The sequence below is a fragment of the Podarcis raffonei genome, chromosome 9, assembly GCF_027172205.1.
Source record: "Podarcis raffonei isolate rPodRaf1 chromosome 9, rPodRaf1.pri, whole genome shotgun sequence".
NCBI lineage: Eukaryota > Metazoa > Chordata > Lepidosauria > Squamata > Lacertidae > Podarcis > Podarcis raffonei.
The window spans coordinates 26099335-26110931 of NC_070610.1; the positions used below are offsets into that span (position 1 = coordinate 26099335).

The window sequence follows — 11597 nt, forward strand, 5'->3', positions numbered from 1 at the left end:
ATCTTGCTTTTCATATCTTTTTGTTTATCAGTATAAAATTCAGTCAAAGCAAAAAGTCTGTCTAGATACCTTTGCTTGGTGAGGAAGGGAACTGGATAAGAGTTTATCTGAATGTATTCATATTACAAAACTGACCAACACATTTTAAAGCCTAGCGGCCAAAGTTAGGTTGATGTACATTATTCCTAGGTCAAATTGTTGATCTTAATCAAACCCAAGTCTGGATCATGCAAGCAACTCATTAGGCAAGCTATGGGAAAAGTTCTCAAAACTATGGGGGAAAAGTTACACCGCATTTTTTTGCCTTTTATAGAAAATAACACTTTTGTGAACTCAAAATGTTTCAAAGTACTGCATCTATGCAAGGTTCCGATTTCTCCAACAACCAGACAAAGGTGAGCCCTGTGAACTGTGGCACTTCCTGCCACACACACAAAAGGCCACACACACAACTGTGCAAGAGATGCTGCACACAGACTTCAGTTGAGAGACAACTCAGCATAAGAATAAAAATGGACAAAGTGAGAGTTTATGAATTGCTGCAGTAAGAAGAAAGCTAAATGTTAATCTAAATCGATGTGAGTTGTCTGGTGAATTTTAGCACAATTTCCTAAATAAAAACTGGGGCTAAAGTTATGTTCCATATGGAAATTAATACAAACATCCAAGATAAGCAGTAATGTTTTAAGCACAAAGAAAGCAACTTTCAGGAAGGAAAGAAGCCAAGTGCTGGTGTCCCTTTCAATTATTCACACTTGAAGTCATGCACAAGACTCTTTTTTAAAAAATTATCGCCAGAACCTAGATGACTTTGGAAAGTGTATGAATGTGTTTTTTAAAAAACAATAATATGGGTATACACTGCTCTCTGTGAGCCATTGAAGATAAAACATGGACAGGCTGCTCAATGCAGTTATTCAGCAAAGCAATTATTCTTGTTGTAAATCAACTGAAAATACACATGACATCTCCATGTCAAGACAAGCATGTAATAGAAAAAAAGCAACAGACTTCATGTTCAAACTTACATTGTGCACATTAAGTTTTCTTCCCCAAACAGCAACTAGACTGGTGATTGAAATAGATTTATCCCCTTCTTTTTTGGTGGTGGTGGGGACAACATCTAAAGAGCAGAACCTTAAGAGAACTCACATTGCATATCAATGTTACTTGACTAAGTACAGAACCAAAAAAGCTATACAATTATGTTCTCTTCTCTAGCTTGGTATGTAGTGTCTAGAAACGGACATAATTCACACATCTTGATATGCTTCTCATTTTCCCTTTCTTGCTCCTATGAAGAGATAACAAAAGCAGCAACCCCCTGATCAACTGACACCTTAATTATTTAAATGGCAGTTCTCCAAGGATGTTATGATGCAGGGCTGCCGTTTTGTTCTGAGCATCCTATGCAGCGAAGCCCAAAATAACGTTAAGGGAACGCAAAGAGACATGGAGCAACGTCCTTTCCCACTTGGGATGGAGAAGAAAAGTATCCCGAGTCTAGTTAGCGGCAAACTCTTGTCGAAAGAAAGCAATCCAGTAGCTCCAGGTGTTTTCTTTTTTAAAAAGCCCCTCAGGAAAGCTGCGGCAGATGGGATCTTTGTTCGACGGCTCTCATCCCCAACAGCTCCAAATGACAGGAGGAACGGTTCGTGTTTCAGAAGACGGGGAACAGAAAAGCAAGAGGGAGACACACAAACACGCACCCACCGCAGATCGGGAAAACACACGTGAACGCCAAAGCTGCGGCGTTCCTTCAGCTTACGGGGCAGCGGCGACTCCAAATGGCAAGGCGTCTCTCCCCCCCCACCCCCGGGGGGTGGGTCATGGAGACAGATCCCAAGACCACCCCCCCCACCGCCCCACAACTTTTGCAGCTGCACAAACACTCTGGCCGAAGCGCCCCCAAGTCCCTTGGCAGGGCTGGCGCGTGCGCCCCCGCTTCGCCAAGCAAGAGCGCGCGTCCAGGAGCCTCTCCATTTCCCCCCTCGCTTGAGGAGCAGCTTCCCTCCGGCCTCCCCGCTTCCCCATCCCTTCTCCCAGACACCTCTCGGCCGCCACCACCACCAGACACGTCGCTTTCCTCAGAGCCGCCGCCGCCGCTGCCGACTTTGCCTCCTCCCCTTCCCTTCGCGCGACTTACTTTTCTCCCCTCTCTTAACTTGTCCAAGAAACCGAGGCGACGACGCCACCGCAAGAAGTTTGCTGCTTGAGTCGGCGGTGCTGTTGTCGTTCTCGCTGGTAGCGGGAAAAACCCTCCTTCCCTCTCTTTTTCCGCCCTCGAGGGGGAAACCCGGGGGTTTCTCTCTCTGCCGCTTGGCCGCAGGGGCGTTTAGTCCGTCGGCGGCGCGTCCGTCTGTCAGCCCGTCGCGCCTCTGCCCTCGCCTTCTGCTCCGTCTCTCTCCTCTTCTTCTTCTTCCCCCCACTCCAAGCTCCAAGGCAGGCTCCTGGCACTAGGCAGCGCTGTCACATGACGCCGGCGCCGCTCGCTCTGCCAGGCTCCCTTGGCCGGCGGGGTAGCTAAGAGGGCGGGCAGGAGGGAGGGTCAGGGAGGGGCGCGCGAATCACTCAGCCAGCCAGGCGGGCGAGGCAGGCCGGGCGTGTCCCCTCTCCGCCGCGCTGGGGCGGAGGCCTCGGCGCACCGCAACCCGAGTCAGGGGTCGGGGCGAGGCGAGGCGCTCGCTGGCACTCCGCCTCCCTCCCTCCCTGGCGCACAAACAAGTCGGGCGCGCACCGACTCTTCCCTTCCCCCGGGAGGCAGATACGAGAAGGCGGCGCCTCGCACAAGTTGGCCCCTAATTACCCCCCTCCCTTCCTCCCTCCGAGAGAGAGAGAGAGAGCGGGAGCCGCCCCGCTGACAAACTCGCCCTTCCAGCTGCGGCGCGCTTCGCCCGCCCGCTCCCTTCCCTTCCCTTCCCTTCCCTTCCCTTCCCCGTCTCTTCCTCGTCCCTCGCCGGGGCCAAGAGGCGTGTGCGCCTCTGGCACCCGGCTCGGCAGGGAACGCACGCAACGCGCCCTAGCGCGCGCGCCCGCCCTCCCTGCGAGCGAACCTGCCGCGGCCAAAAGCAGCAGCAGCGACCCCACCCCAAAAGAAAGGCCCGAAGGGAAGGAAGGGAGGTGCTCGCTCGCTGACAGAGGAGGAGGGAGGAGGACGAGGCCTCAATTGTCTCGGGCGCGAAGCCCAGAGTGGACGGCGCCGGCTTCGCGCGTGGCTTGGTTAGGGCCACTGGCCTGAATGAGGGGTTGTTGTCCTGGTTTAGTCAGGGCTCAGCTGGGGCAGCTTGGGGCGTTTTAGGACAGGCGATCTTCGTGGCACTTCCGCTTCTGACTTAAAACGCAGCAAGCCAGGGATCGCGTCTAAAGCCGAGGTCGCGTGTAGTCAAAATACACTGGGTGCAGTGGAGGCTGGGATTGCCAAAGTGGCTTTTCCCAGATGCCCGACCCCTTGTTTGTTTTGATTTTATGCCAAAGCTGAACACGCACAAGTTAAGTGTGCAGAAGTTGCGGGCTTGCTGGGTAATAAACGGGTGCTGCTTTTAATGGCCCCATAAGCAGCTGCCGGCGGTGGGTCCAGGCCCTTGCATAATTCTTCTCTGTGGGGATGCGTTGGCTGCTTGAAAAGTTTGCAGCATAGCCCCCCAACCTGTGGCAAGGCGGTGCTCCCAACCAGCGCGCTGTGGCAGAGTTGGGGAGCCCATGGTCCTCCACTTATCAACCCCAGGCAGAATGGCCAATAGTCTGGGATGCCTGAGGTTTCCCAGTGACATTTGGCAAGCTGGATTCACCACCTTTGCAGTACTGACTGGCTACCACCCCAGCCAGTTGCCTGTATGAAGAAGTTGCCAAATGTCACATCTCAGAACAACCAGATCCTTCAAAGCTGCATGGCATGTAAGCTAGGGTCTTTTACTCCGTGTGCTAGGGGCAAGTTCTAGGTCAGGATGTCTGAAGATGAAGACACATGCCTTCTAAAGTGTGGTGGTTCAAGCATCTGTTCCAAGGCAGAGAATGTGTGTTCAAGTCACTCAATTAGACTTTAAAGTTCCAATTCCAGAAAATAACCATTGAGCTTCAGAGTGCACTCACAGTGCGCTCCAATAACAGCATTGACTCTCCTGGACTTCTCAGAGCCATTGGAACCTGATAGAAATTGTATCCTCCTGGGCTGCCTTGCTCAGATGGGACTAAGGGGCACCATAGTAGGATTCTGTGCTTTCTGCTGCTTCACCCCATGCCGCTGGCTTGCAGGTTGCTGCAAGGTCCCATCTTGCCCCATGTGCTATTTAACATCAACGTTAAATCTCTGGAGCAGCTGAAAATCTGGGGTGTGGTGACATCCAACATGTTTGCAATATTCAGCTCTGTTTCTCCTGTCATTACAGTCTTGGGATAGCAGTTGAGTTTCTAAACAAGTCTGGGCTGTGGTTATTGGGGGGATGATATTATTTGAGAGTAGGTATGCAGTTTGTTCTGCATTGCCCTTTCTCACATCAGCCTGTTCTTTCATTCTGATAATCTTCAGAAGTTCTGTTTCATATGCCTATCCACCAGAGGTTTAGGCAAGTGGTTCCATGAGATAGGGTCTTATCAGACGTTATTCCTGTGTTGCGAAATTTCCTCCCAGGGGAGATTCTCATAGCTTCACCCTAGCACTTCACTGGCAAAGCTGGGGGCGGGCATGGCAGGTGGGGGGGAGGAACGACAGCACATAACAACGTAGCTTACATTCCTTCGATTTATGGGAACATTGGCTTCTGCTGGACACAGAAGTTTGATGGGAGTGCCTCTTCCTTTTCTGTGCGCTCTAGAACTGTTTTAATTTGAGAAGTCAGGCCTTCAGAAGTTCATACGGGATAGGTGCTGCTGCCAGAGTGTACAAGACGGTCAATTTGGGGTGAAGAGGAAAGGGGTCAAGGAGAGGGAGAGATGGGCATGAGGATGAATGAGCAAAAACAAACATCCTAGGCACTCCCCCTCCCGTTTTTCTTTAACCTCCTGCCATCTCATTTCCCCCAGCCATCCCAAACACGAATGGACCACATTCATCCCTTTCTCCTTGAGCTCCCATCTCCTAAGGGAACCATTGCCAGTTGCTGCTTTCAGCATCTGTGGATGCCTTTTTGAGTCCAGGCTGTGTCTGCTGGGCAAAATACTCCCTGGATGGGTCTTGAACCCTTGTCCCTGGAAGCAGAGGCAGACTTTGGTCTTTCAAATGTTGGCAGCACCCTGTGCGAGGCCAAAATTTTGTGCTCCTCACCACCTCTAACCTTCTGTTCTGCTCAATTCATCATGTCATAGTTGCGGTGCCCAGCACCACCCCCTGGGCTCGACACCCAGTGTGGAGGAACCGGTCGCGCTGCCCTAAATCCGCTTCTGCAGGAAGGCTATGTGTGCGCTCTGCAGTCATTCTGCCCAGGGAGATGTCTATCGGATGCTCAGCTATGTATCTTCTCCTTCCTCCCCACTAGGTGTTGTGCTCATAAATTGCCACTCCTGGTGTAAAGGAACTTGAAAATTAGTTTATCGTTGTTCTGTGCTGTCATTTTGTTATTACGCCATGCTTGGTTCTGTTGCGATGTAAACTGCCTTGTGGCTCATTCTGTGGATGGGCAGGGTATGTTTTAAATGAATAAAATGAATAATTCCGACAGAACATGTAGTCCACTCCTAATATTGGTTGATCAGTGGGAGAATTCGCCAAGCCAATTGTTATTTCCCATGTGGAACAGTGATGTCAGAAATGATGTCATTGCCCTTTCCCTGTAACATGGAAGGTTATAAATTAGGAATATTTAGGTTTTGTGACTACTTAACCTTGATTCGTACTGCATCTCCGGTCACTACTTCACTATTTCAAGAAGAAAGAACACAGAAAAATAATTTATTCCAGTTATAGGGTAGGTTTGCCTGATTTCTTTTTTACAGAGTTTTTTTTACGGCATTTTGCATTCACCTTATGATAGCTATCTAAATGCTTCCCAGCTATGTGCATGGTTCAACAACATGTGACTTCAGCTCAACTTGATTTTGAGGGCAAAGTTCAAAACATGCACAGAGAAATGATTCTGATTTGGGAAATCTACTTGTAACCTTTAGTCAATGTTGTTTGTATTCTCTCCCTGGCAGAACCACTAGGCATAGTAATTTACTAGTGTAGTTTTCTGTGCCTACTTTTGTTTTATTCCCAATGTGTACAGGGTGATTAAAAAAGATAAATCCCATTTTTATCTTTGGGTAGCCAATGTAGTGTATAGTGTTTAGTGTGTTAACAGTAGGACTAGGAGATCTGTGTTCAAACCCCCAGTAACTATGAGTCTTTTAGCTCAATTTACCGTATATTTTGCTCTATAAGTCTCACTTTTTCCCTCCTAAAAAGTAAGGGGAAATATGTACGCGTCTTATGGAGCGAATGCAGGCTGTGCAGCTATCCCAGAAGGCAGAACAGCAAGAGGGATTGCTTCTTTCACTGAGCAGCAATCCCTCTTGCTGTTATGGATTCAGAATATTTTTCTTCTTTTCCTCCTCCCAAAACTAGGTGCGTCTTGTGGTCTGGTGCGTTTTATAGAGCGAAAAATACGGTAGCTCACAGGATTGCTGGGAGGTTAAAGTGGGGGAGACCATATATATAATTATAACTATAGATTTGATAAGCTAAAAGGTTTGATAGAAGTGGAAAAAATAGATGTAGTTATGTCTATGAGATTGACTACTAGGTGCCCCTAGAGCAAAAAAAGCCCAAATATTTACCCTTGGTATTCTGACGTATATAGTCTTAATTCAATCAGCAGTGTATTGGGGGTTTTTTATGTTGCAAGGATATTCCAAAACCCAAAGTGACATTACAGAATCATACTCTGAACTACCGTGCTTAAGTGGGGTTAATTTAGAAAATGAGGAGTACTCTTAAGAAGAGCAAGGCTCTTGGAATTTGTGGCCCAAGTGATGTGGCATTGCGATGATTTGTTTTGCGTGATGCTTGCTATTACACAGCACAGGAGGTGTGGTAGATAATCTGCAAATCCTGTTTCACTGCACGTGATTAATTAAATGCAGGAGCCGCAGTGCATGCAGCTGCTCAAAAAAACCCAACTTGATTGGTTTGCTTTGGTTAATTTCTGGACATATTGGTCTTAATATTGATCCAAGCTTGGAGTCAATTTTCAGCAAAGCCACAAGCAGGTTGGTCTCTTTTCCTCTGTTCCTCATATCAGAACATTAACGATGCATCATGCAAGGCTACCAAGAGCAACAAAACGAGCACTACAAAATACGTTGCACTCTGGAAAACGCAGACAGAGCTGTGTTCCTCTATTCAGGTCCTAGTCAGGAGCTTCCCTGTATGCAAAGAACATAGCTTCCTAGGAGGGGAACTAAGGGGAAATGCAGCCCACATAACTTCCTCGTTCCTTCTTCACCCTGCTCTGCTGTGTGGCAAGGCTCAGCTAGGGTGTAAGACAAGGTGCAGTTTGGGATGGACCCAAGACTATACCCTGGAGAACATAGAGCTCTGAAGATGCTTCAGCAAGGAGGAAGTTATTACAGCCTTTTTATAGAACTAGCTGTGCTCCTATGGTGCTGGAGGAGACTCTTGAGAGTCCCATGGACTGCAAGAAGAACAAACCTATCCATTCTTAAGGAAAGCAGCCCTGAGTGCTCACTGGAAGGACAGATCCTGAAGCTGAGGCTCCAATACTTTGGCCACCTCATGAGAAGAGAAGACTCCCTGGAAAAGACCCTGATGTTGGGAAAGATCAGGGAGAAGGAGAAGGAGACGACAGAGGACGAGATGGTTGGACAGTGTTCTCGAAGCTACCAGCATGAGTTTGACCAAACTGCGGGAGGCAGTGGAAGACAGGAGTGCCTGGCGTGCTCTGGTCCATGGGGTCACAAAGAGTTGGACACGACTAAACAACAACAACAGCTGTGCGCCAAGTTGCTGCTCCAAGTGGCCTAGGCTTCTCTAGTAATCCACAGCGGAGTGGGAGAAGCTCACTTATTTGATGGTCTTCTATACAGGACTCCTCGGATGACAGTGTTGCGTCCTTAGGCCAGTGGTGGGGGAAGTTCTGGCCCCATTAGGTAGGCTGGTCCTGGTCCTGTGTGACCTTCAGGTTTGGAGCTCTCACCTCCGTCGCCTGATGAAGAGGAATGCAACTCTTGGTCCTTGAGCTTTTCTGCTTCCCTAACCCTCCAAACCTGTTGAGTTATTTCTGTCCTTGGAGCTCCAAGTTCCAGAGTTCTCAGGTCAATTCCTTTCCTCCCCGAAGAGGAGAGAATGTCAAAAGAAAATGTTATGTTTCCTGCAGTGAAATCCTATGTCAATGGTATTTCCTTTCGCCTGCTTGGAATCCGCTGCCTCTTGATTTCCTTGGGTCGCTGTTGAGTTGTAGTATTATGAGAGAAAGGAAAATACTTTTGTATCCATTCCACCACCGTTACTAATTCTATATCATGCCCCCTGCCTTGAGTGGTCTTTCTCCCTAAACGAGAAAGCCACAAACGCGTCAGCATTTTCTCATACACAAGGTATTCCAACCGCAATCACGATGGAGATCCAGCTGCTCAGACTTTGCATGTTTCTTGCTCCTAGGTTGTACAGATGATACAAATGTCCTAGCTAGAAGGACAGTTGTTAATTTGCTTTATTTGCAGACCAATTCATGGGGCTTTATGTGTGTATATATGTTCTGTCTTAAACATTCTTTTTTATTTTAATAATTTTTCTTACATTTTCAATTTTTGTAATCACAATATCCATACATACACACATCAATAAAATCAAACCTTGCTCTTAAAAGAGCATCAACCTCCTCCCACCCCTCTTCCTGACTTCCATATACAGTGGTACCTCGGGTTAAGTACTTAATTCGTTCCGGAGGTCCATTCTTAATCTGAAACTGTTCTTAACCTGAAGCACCACTTTAGCTAATGGGGCCTCCTGCTGCTGCCACGCCACCGGAGCACAATTTCTGTTCTCATCCTGAAGCAAAGTTCTTAACCTGAAGCACTATTTCTGGGTTAGCAGAGTCTGTAACCTGAAGTGTATGTAACCCCGAGGTACCACTGTATATTTACTTTAATCTTAGCATTTCTATAACCACTTTTTTACCTTCTATCTTATTTTTATATTTCCCCTTGTTAAATGTAAATCAGTTCCTTATATTGTCATTACAAAACATTTTAACTCAAAACTACAAACGTTTTCAATGCATATTTTATCTCGGTTCACCAAACCATTCTGCAGGTATCAGAGCCCTGCAAAATCTGACTCTCAGTCTTGAAAAATATTGCACCTATGCACTGGCACCGCCGTAAAAAATGATTGTAACAAAGGATGTCTGCTGAGAGATTATATATCATACGATCAACTGGCATTATTGAAATATGTCACTCTTAAAACAAAGCATGATTTTATGTCATACAGCTATAAATAGTTATTTATTATTATTTCTAATCAACCTTCTCATTCAGTGCCCAAAGAACACATCTCGTTAGGGTGTTGCATTGATAATGCTGTGCTGTTGCTACATAGCTATGCTCAGATATAAGGTACAATAAAATTAATGCCACTAATTATAGCTATGGTTCTGTCTTCCTCTATGCAGGTCACCTCCCACTGGTTGCACAAAACAAGTGAAACTGAGGACAGGATTATCAAGTCATGCAAAGCTACCAAGAAATGTGTCAGATGCTCCTGCTGAATGCAACAGGAGTTTCTCCCTTGAAGCACTCATTCCATATTTTGATGGTAATTTCATGCATATAACTGGAATTACAGCAGATTTGCACTAGTATAAACAAGTGTGGATTTGAGTCCTCCTTATAAAGAAATCTTTTTAGAAAACTGCCTCATCTGATGAATACCAAAGTCATCACTGTTGCTACTGATGGGATGACACCTCCCAAGTTAGTTACCTGCTGTGTGTGTTGAGTCCCAGGCACCACAGAGGTAGATTTATGAAGGCCAGTGGCTCATAACCTTGACTTATTTTGGCACAACAACTTTTCAAGCGCTCATATGGTGGTGTGCTAAAAATCAGTGATCATACGGTTCTGCATGTGCCTGGCATTCAAAAGACTTACCGCCATGGATGACACCCCAGGCTTGGAACTCAATGTGTACCTTCCATTGCCTGGTCCTCAGAATTTTCATTTTGTTTCAGTTGCCTAGAATGCTAATGTGATTTTGGCTATGAACTTGACACAGATCAATGGAATAGACTTGAGACAAAAAACCCTCTTTAAGTCTATTTCGGCAAGCAATAGAGAGTTAACCCTAAAACTCTCATATAGGTGGTACTAAATCTCTAGGAAACTGGCAACGATCCATCCTAGCACCTCATCACGTTTCCGGTAGATATCTCCACATGTGGTGGGAATGTACAAAAACCCAGCCTTTCTGGAATTCGATATTCCAGTAAATTAATAAAATTACACAACAACAACAATTAGCTATATCAAATATATTTCAGTACAAAAAAATCAGGATTTACATAATAAAGAATTAAGAAGCCATTTGTTACAAGTAGTGAAACATAACATAACCAGACACCGGAAAGACATTTCTGGCACAGTGATAGATAATTGGTACAAAACAATTTGGGAAACAACCCTCCTTGAAAGCTTAACAAATAAACTATGGTTGATACATGCGACAAATCAGGAAAGATGGCTTTATCCTGGTGTGGTTTAATTTCATAACATATGCCAATATTCCAGAAAAAAAAATCCTCTCCAACAGCATTTGGCTCAGTTCGGTCGATCTAAATTTAAATTGTTATCTTTGAACCAACCTCCCACGTGCATCAGTATACCCAACACTTTATACTGTTTCATTGGTAACATAAGAGGAAAACGACTATTACTCATACTTAATCTAAGCACAATCACAAGGGCTCCTGGTGAGGCATTTAGCTCTGCGGTGTTGAATGCTACCTGGGTTCTATCCTGTTTCCCCTTTGTTTTTGCTTTTGTTTAAACCAATGCACGAACCCAGAAGTTATACACTGGCCACTGATCATGAACCATGTGTTGTAGATATTACTGCAGATTGATTGTGCTATTTTAGTGGTATACAAATGACATGGCAAGCCTTGGTCTATTTATTTGTATTATTTATTATTCCTATGGTCCTTGTTTATAAAACCCAATAAAAAGTTATTTTTTAAAAATTGCCTAGAATGCTACCTGAAAAAAGCAGTGTGTGTGTGTGTGTGTGTGTGTGTGTGTGTCAGTGACTGGGTCAGGCTTCATGGCAAATTTTGGACATTCACTATGACATTTAGTTTAGGCAGCATTTGATATTTGCAATAGTGCAAGGATTAGCACAAAGGATTAGTGCTAGTGCAACAAGATCCCTCCTTTTGTGTGGACAGCGGAGTCCCCCAGATCCCGAGCAGCCCCCCCGCCATGTGGAATAACGACTCAAGACAATGTGCTATGGGATTAAATTGGCCACAACTTTATTAAATTTCAAATGTGGGTAGACCTTGGCTCAGGCATTGGGCGTTCTCCCTCCCCAGTCCCCAGCCGGGGACCTAGGGAGCATCAGGGTTATCCAGTGTTTGTGTGGGGATGGGCCGGCTTTGGAGGAC

General features: G+C 46.2%; 1 protein-coding gene across 2 annotated transcripts in view; it reads right to left on the reverse strand.

Moving 5' to 3' along the window:
- Positions 1–2687, reverse strand: part of KLF3 (KLF transcription factor 3) — a 43112-nt gene extending 40425 nt beyond the window's left edge. Inside the window, exon 1 of one of the 2 annotated variants that reach the window (XM_053403880.1) lies at positions 2147–2687. The gene's annotated coding sequence lies outside the window, so the exon portion shown is untranslated. Of the gene's footprint in view, positions 1–1028; positions 1048–2146 lie in introns of those variants that run through there. The other variant, XM_053403881.1, reaches the window with a different exon arrangement.
- Between the last annotated feature and the right edge of the window lie 8910 nt (positions 2688–11597).